General features: G+C 35.6%; 1 pseudogene; it reads right to left on the reverse strand.

The window, feature by feature from the left end:
• Positions 1-6,495: 6,495 nt before the first annotated feature.
• Positions 6,496-7,350, reverse strand: LOC103339670 (3'-5' exonuclease-like; annotated as a pseudogene).
• Between the last annotated feature and the right edge of the window lie 514 nt (positions 7,351-7,864).

Consider the following 7,864-nt stretch of genomic DNA (forward strand, 5'->3'; position numbering starts at 1 on the left):
TCGAAACCATTTAACCACAATTAAAAACCTTGCTAATATAATTTCAAAGCCCAAGTAAGTTGCCCAGGATGAGGCCCACCATCAAGCGTGGGTTGCTCTCAAGACGAAATTCGTTTTTGATTTGTTCTTTTATTGTAATGATTGAAAGTGACTTGAATCGGACTCTCTTGTTAGCCCATGACTTATGTGATACTCTTTCCTCCCTTGGGTTTGTCCCATGAGGTTGTCTTAGGAAAGTTTTAACGAGGCCACTGTATCATATCATCCTTTATACATCTTTGGTTCTATGAATGAATTATTTTTCTAAAAAAAAGAACAATAAAACGATATTAAGTCCAACAAAAAAAATAATATAAAGGACCATTATATAAAAGAAGATTGATGGCAACCAAAATGAATAAAGGCAAATGTACAAAGGCCCAACACAATAAAATCAAATATATACTTGTTCTCATATTCGTCGTAGTATCAATGGTATGGCTCGTCGTATAGCGCATTTTACCTTGTATATCGGGGTTTCTCATATTGGTTCGAGGAACCTCCTAATTTTATTGTTAATGTACTGTATGAGGAGGATTGTCACTCGTGATCAAGGAATTTCCTTTACCCTTGATATGAGTTCAGACTTCTTGTATTAGCTTATACACATCAATAATATTCTATCACTTGTCATAAATATATATATATATACACACACTTGTTCTCAAAAATATATATACTTGTTTTGAAATTTCAATTAAAACAAATTAGACCAACGATTTTGAAACACTTCAACGTGTCAGTTTTAAAACACTTCAACAGTAGCTCACTTCAATTTTATTTTTATTTCAATGGTCATTAATTAGCTTTTAAATACTATTAACATTATTAAGATTCTGAAATTTATTTTAGAAACAATTGTGCAGATCAATTTAAGGATATTGACTTCAGTTTGTGTAGAAAACGGCACACCAAATATCTAGCTTTAAATTGATTTGGTAATTAATTGGCTGGTTGCCTTTGAGCAATTAATGATTTAAATCTCTTCCAAAACGTGTAGACCAACTTGGCAAATAGTTTAATATTGTTTTAACAATTTTGTTAAGTTGGACTTTAAAGTTTGGTTTTTGAAAACGTGTAGTTAAAGTATATTACCAACAACAATACGGTAAGGAAATAATTTATCCTACAAAGGCTTTAGATTGTTATAAAAATTATAGTTTTTCTCTTTTCATAAAAACCAAAAGCAAAACACTTTATAATATAAATAATATATAAAATAAATTGGAATGTCTTTTAAGGTAAAGTAAAACTAAATGAACAAATAATAGGTAAATAAAAGTAAAATAAATTAACATAATGAAAACAAGTGTGGTATGGTGAAGCACATCAAAGATGGTGTCCTAAAGTTTTTGGAGACTCTCTACGTGCAGGTAGGGACGGTTTACAAGACTCCAAGATACGACTCCCAATACATAAGCTCAATGTCGCTATGAGCACATTCACAATCGGATATAAGTCTCCAAGTCAAATAACCATTGCCCAAAAATAATAATATAAGTAGAGAAAGTATATATGAAAGGTATAAGATGAGAGCAAGGGCGGCTCTGAGATTTTTGGGGCCCTGTGCAAAATGAGTGATAGAGCCTCTTAAAACAAAATATTCAACAAAATTATTAGAAGTGGATCATATATATTGATAGCAAATTTACAACTAAAACTCACCAAAAGACAGTTGCATTGAACAAAAATTCTTCGAAAAATAATTAATGAATTTTCTTGGATCAATAACTATACTATCAAAGTTTTACCTCAATTTGTCTTGATCTTATGAGGAAATTTGTCTTGATCTTATGAGGATGAAATCATTGATTTGAGAAATTTCTTCAATTATGATTTAGAAAAAAGGAGTGAAAACTCTTAAGAATTTGAGAGAGAGAATTGAGCTTGATTCATGAAACTTTCAAAAGAAGGCTACATGGCTTATGACACTTGGGCGAAAAGAAAAATAAACTTGAATGGTATATAAGGTTGAGCTATGTTATATATTACATTAATATATTATGTATTCAAAGTTTTTGTTTTTTGTTTTTTGTTTTGTTAATGTGTTTAGTATGGAAAGTTTTTTTTTTCGGCCCGCAAAGTTAATGTATATGTTATATTATTAATATTATATCAGTATATTAAACTAACCCCAATCTGATTTTTTTTATTTTAAAAAAAATATGTAGCCTCAATAAAATAATAATATTTAATGCAGTAATATAATATTGTTGAGACCCAAAAAATTCATGATTGGGCCCGAATAAATTATCAGCCCAAAACGACAGTCCTTTAAGAAGCGTAAAGAAGAGTACACAAAAACCCATCACATGCGAATTACAGTTCACGTGCCACGCTAAATAAATAAATTCGCTAGGGGTTTGAGATAAAATATACCGGGTCTACAAGCCCATGCCAAAATTAAACATCGTAGGACGATAAATTAAAACATGCCAAGCACGAAATCGTTATCTCACTCCCAACCACGCTACAAGCCTAAGTGGGCACAAGCCACTCAAATACCTTGGGGCTTGCTTGAGTGGGTTGTGGTATGGATGGTAATAAGTCAGCATGAGGCCCATTAATGGGCCAAGAAATGGAAAGTCTCGAATTGCTTGGGAATCTCGAGACTCAAGCCCATTTTTTAGGCCCAAACATGTGGGTAAGCACAATGGAAAAGAAATAGCCCAAAAGAAAAAAAAGCACAAATAGCCTATTAGCTTAAGCCCAATGTTTCATAAAATAGCCCACCTGCTTAAAGGACCCCCCCGGTCCATACAAAACCCCAAAAACAAGCCTCAAAAGTCTCAACCCTTTGCTGAAAAAATAGAAGCCACGTAGAGAAGGTCTGCAGATCCATTGAACTAAGTTGCTGGGAGTTTCCAACACATGAAGGGAACAAGTTCCAAGCAAGAAACACTCAAGGGGACCAAGGAATATTGGCATGCGAGTTGTCAAAAGTACCCTTTAAACCAACATGTATATCCCAACTCTTTTCCTCATCAAACTTGGCCATAGAAAAAAGAGAAGAAAGCAATGAACAAAATGGCTGGAAGAGGAAAATCTGCCATTAAGGTGGCTGCGGGAAAATGGGGGCCTTGAGCTTCAAAAACTCTGATATGATATGAGAGATTTCATCAAAATGGAAAAACCAAAGGAGGAAATAAGAAAGGAGGGAAAAGCTTAGCCAAAATGGGTAGAAGCCATTAGGATTTCTTGAAAAATGATGGTTTCCAACGGCTGTAAATTGAGGCTTATCCTACCTAACGAAGGCAACTCAGATTCAAAGAGCAAGCATTCTCTCTAACTTGCAAAAATCTAGCAACCTCGTGCACTGTTCATCTCCTTCTCCATTTTGTTCTTCTGGCAGCTGCCAAAAGAACTCTGCTCTTCATTTTCCCTTTCCTAGCCAAATCTCTCACAAAACTTCTCATTTCTTACCCTAACATTTCCTTTCCCCTCAAAGAAAGCCTAAATGTTCTCTTAGTGCTAAACTCATGTTGATTTTGCTTCCATGCCATATGTCACTCATGCTGAGTTAAAAATATTATCTATAAGCATGCCAAAATAGGGGTGGGCATCTTCACCGCAACTTGATTTCATACCGTTTCATTTGGTACAGATCACCAGTCCGAGTATGGTATGGTAGCGGTATCAAGATTTTGATACCGGTCAATACCGTACCATACCGAATAGTACTCTATTGAAATATATAAGGCATAAGTTTAACTCTTTTGGTTTGTAAGCCATAATGCATGAGTTTTAACCATTTGGATTTGATGAATATGTTGATGGATAAATATTGATTTGGTTGATTTGGATATTGAATATGTTGATTAGGATTTGGATATTGAATATGTTAATGGATATTGAATATTGAAAATGTTGATGGATATTGAATATGTTGAATCTTTGAATTTGTAACTTAAGCATCATTTATTTTGGTGTTGAATATTGAATTAGTTCATTTTTTTTGGTACCGAAATGGTACCGATACCGATTGATACCATAATTACCGGCCCACCCCTATGCCAAAACCACTTACTTGTGTTGTCTAGAAAATATTTTCTAATTTTTCGCCTTTCAAGTATTTTTGGGACTTAATTTTGAACCCTAGCAAAAGGATACTTCCTCGCCTGCCTCTTTACAGAGCCCAACCCATTATAGCTACAAGAAGAAAAAGTCCCCTACAAATATTTTTGGGGCCCTCTTAGAAGTGGGCCTTATGCTTGTGCTCACCTTGCACGCCCTAAGAACTGCCACTGGATGAGAGAATCATATTGTGGTGGTCATTGTGATATGTGGTATTGTGGTATAGTCTCAAATGTGAAGGATGAGTGACCTTTATAGGCATCCAAGAATATATAACATTCACCACATTATACTAGAAAATTAAGACGTTCAATATCTTAATAAAATCTGAAAATTAAATATTGATAATCCCCTCAATAAATAAAATAAAATAACCAAAATAATTAAATAAATCGAAACGGTAAAGATTTTCAAAACCTTTTCAAAATTTTCAATATACCTTAGTTGCTATATAGAATGTCTATTCTTGTTTTCCAACACATTCCATTACCTAAGCAAAAATATGAAACAAGTACGAATTAATACTTGTACACCACTTATCCTTATTAGCATATCAAGAACTCTCACTTTCTCTCATGATTTTTTTTTTTTTTTTTTTAAGTTAGAAGGGGGAAGGGCATTTTCCCACACACACACTACCAAAGTGTTATGGGGGGTTATAGATCATGTCAAGTGAAAGCCCTTTCCCAATAAGCTAGACTGTGTTAGTAGCAAGTTGAGATGTTATGTACCCAATTTGTCTGTCTCCACCCCGTACCCTATGTATTTGAGTGACACATGTCCCCCATTTATTATTTTTAAAAACCCTATGTTTTAGTTCTCGTTTTTATCATTGCTAATTTTTTTTTTTTAAATGACTGGCCCCATCCTCCTCCATCGTCCTCTTCCCCTTTTCATCCTCCTCCCACCGTCCTCACACCAATCTTTATGAAATGAAAAAAAAACAAAACAAAACAAAAAACAAAAAAAAGAAGATGAAAAAGATGAAAACAAGCACTGAAGTGGCAGAGAGCGAAACTGGGCCATGAGATAGAGCGAGAGAAGTGTGTGTGTTCTTATTTTAGATTTAGAAACTGGAAAGATGAAAAACATGGGAGTACTGACTGATTTTTGCTATATTTCCATGGTTGAGAGAGTTGGGCTTAGTTTCCCTTTCTTGCTTGTGTTTGAAAAAAATATATACATTTGAAAGGGTGGGCCAGATGGGAGAGGGATAGTTTTGGCAGGTCTTGTAAATTGAATAGAATTGCTTCAGATATACTCTGCAGGAAAGAAAAAAAAAATGTTGACTTATATAAATTTGATGATTTTGCAGTTGCTTTGAACAACCAAAATGTGCCTCAAGCTTATGCACAAAAGAGATGCATGGAAATACTGTTTCGAAGCGGCGGGTGTACTTTATCAGACTGCGGGGAGAAGTGCAGGAACAAACACCATGACCAATATGATGGACACTCATGCATTCCTACTGTTCCTCTAACTGATGAAGCTTGTTATTGCATCTTCTTCTGTTAGTGATTTGTTTGACGTTTGATCGTCTTGAGGCGAAAAAAGAGCAAATAAATTGCTCGATATTATGCGCGATGGAATAATTTGAATATTATTGTCAAAATAAAAATCAATTGGCCAAAATCGATCTTTATATGTAGCAATGTTTGGTTTTTCAAGTGAGTCTTTTTTTTTTCATAGAGAGGCTGCTTACCTAAGTACATGCATTGCTCTATACGTAAAAGGAATTTCAGGAAAACAAGTGAAATAAATCAACACCACCATTAGCAAAAAATAATAAGCATAGGAAGAACAGCCATTATTGGCAAAACGAGCCAAATAAAATGATCTAATAATCTGAACCTTTTTAACCTGGATTAAAACCTTGCTTTAATTTCCAAAAAATTGAAAGGCTCCCCAAACTATTTGCAAGGGAAAACAAGCCATGGTTTGGCAAAACAAGTTAAACCAGGGTGAGCAAATGTTATGTGACAAGATTGTTGATGATAGTGAAATGTGAAACGTCTCTCATTGACCTACCCAAATACTTATTGATTGGTCTTACACAGAATGCAGAATGCAGACTGAGTGCTAGCTAGAAGTAAGCAAAATCAGCTTTGAGATCTTCTACTGAATCTGCACTCCTCCATAGAAATAGGTTGCAAGGTTCATTTAGCTACCTGAACAGGGCTTCAAAGAATAAATCTAACTGGAAAGAGAAGGAAAATTAAAGGATGCAAATCTCCTCCATCAATCCACTAATTAATTTGATCCCGTTCCTTGTTTGCACTATTTAAAAGTTCCCAAATTTCAGAAACAATAGAGAGGCCTAAGATTTTCACATAACAATATGACAAAAGAACACACAATTATACTTGTAAAAGATATGTACCACTCACACAATTCCCAAACTTGGGACCATATAAGAACAGAGGTCTAAGATTTTGACATCATGGGAAAAAATTCAAACGAACATACAGACTTATATAGTAAACGCATGGACAGTAAGCAATTATTTATCAATTGTTCATCCTTACCTAAAAGGAAAAGAAAAGGAAAAGGAAAACTGTGTGCACATTTAATCTGCTGCTCTCAAAACCCTCCCAATTTCGAAAGAAACAAAGGCATCAACACAGGCATACTTGACTTGCGCAAGAGAGAGGCATGGCTTATCCCAGTGACTCATAGTAATAGTCTTTAGCTTCTGAAACTCCTGCCCTAGAACCTCCTCTGCCATGTCCTTTAGACTCAAATTCCTGGGCACGCTCCACCCATACCTCCTCGCCTCCAAAACCCTAAGATCGACAAAATTTGCCACCACAAGCCCATAATCATCCATAAGCTTTCGAACATCTTCCCGAATTCCTACTCCCACAAAGGTAAACTGGGATCCCCAAGAAAGTCAAACAGACACTTGGGGAGCCGAGGGGCATAGCGAAGCTGAAATATGAGGCAACTGTGGCCCACACACAACTGTAGGGTTGCAACGGGGTTGGTGATACCTTTGGTGAAGGAAGGACGCCACTCTACATCGAGCCCTACAATGAGCTTGTGGAGCCTGTAACGGTGTAGGTATTTTATTTTTTGAATCCAAGACCTGAGCTTGGAGGGGGTGTGTGTGACTAGGGTTTTGATATAGTCGTTGAAGAAATCTACTCTGTAGAGGTCGTGGGTGTTGCATTCCAATTCGTAGTCTGTGATGCTGATCGACATAGATAGCTAGGGCTATTATGCTTTGGGGAAGGAGAGTGGAAGAGTTTTGACGGTTATTGACTCAATGTTTTAGGGTTTTGGGGGAAATTTATAGGGCAAGGCTAAGACGCAAAAAAGGTATATAGGGGGATGAAAGAGGAAGGACAGCGATAAAGGTGGGGCTTTAGGGAGAAATTCCTTGACTTTTTGGTTTCCTAACAGGAGAGGGGAAGGTTTTTTATTTTACAAATTTATAAATAAACCCAATCATAACATGTATTTATAAAAAAACCCAAGCACTATTTAAACATAGAAACACACCCAAAATTAACCCCAAAGTCAACTTTTTGGGTGTATTTATAAATGGGTTTTGAGTGTGTGTAATGATGGATTTTGGGTGTGTTTATATGTTTAAATAGTGTTTGGGTTTTTTTATAATTTCAACCCCCATTTTGGGTGTTTTAGTGAAACCCCCTTTTTATTTCCCCTTATATTCTGATTAATGACTTTTCATCTTTCGTGGACCCAAGAATTAACATTTGAGTTCTAGAAAACTTCAAGCTGCGAGCCC

The sequence above is a fragment of the Prunus mume genome, linkage group LG8, assembly GCF_029339155.1.
Source record: "Prunus mume cultivar Tortuosa linkage group LG8, ASM2933915v1, whole genome shotgun sequence".
NCBI lineage: Eukaryota > Viridiplantae > Streptophyta > Magnoliopsida > Rosales > Rosaceae > Prunus > Prunus mume.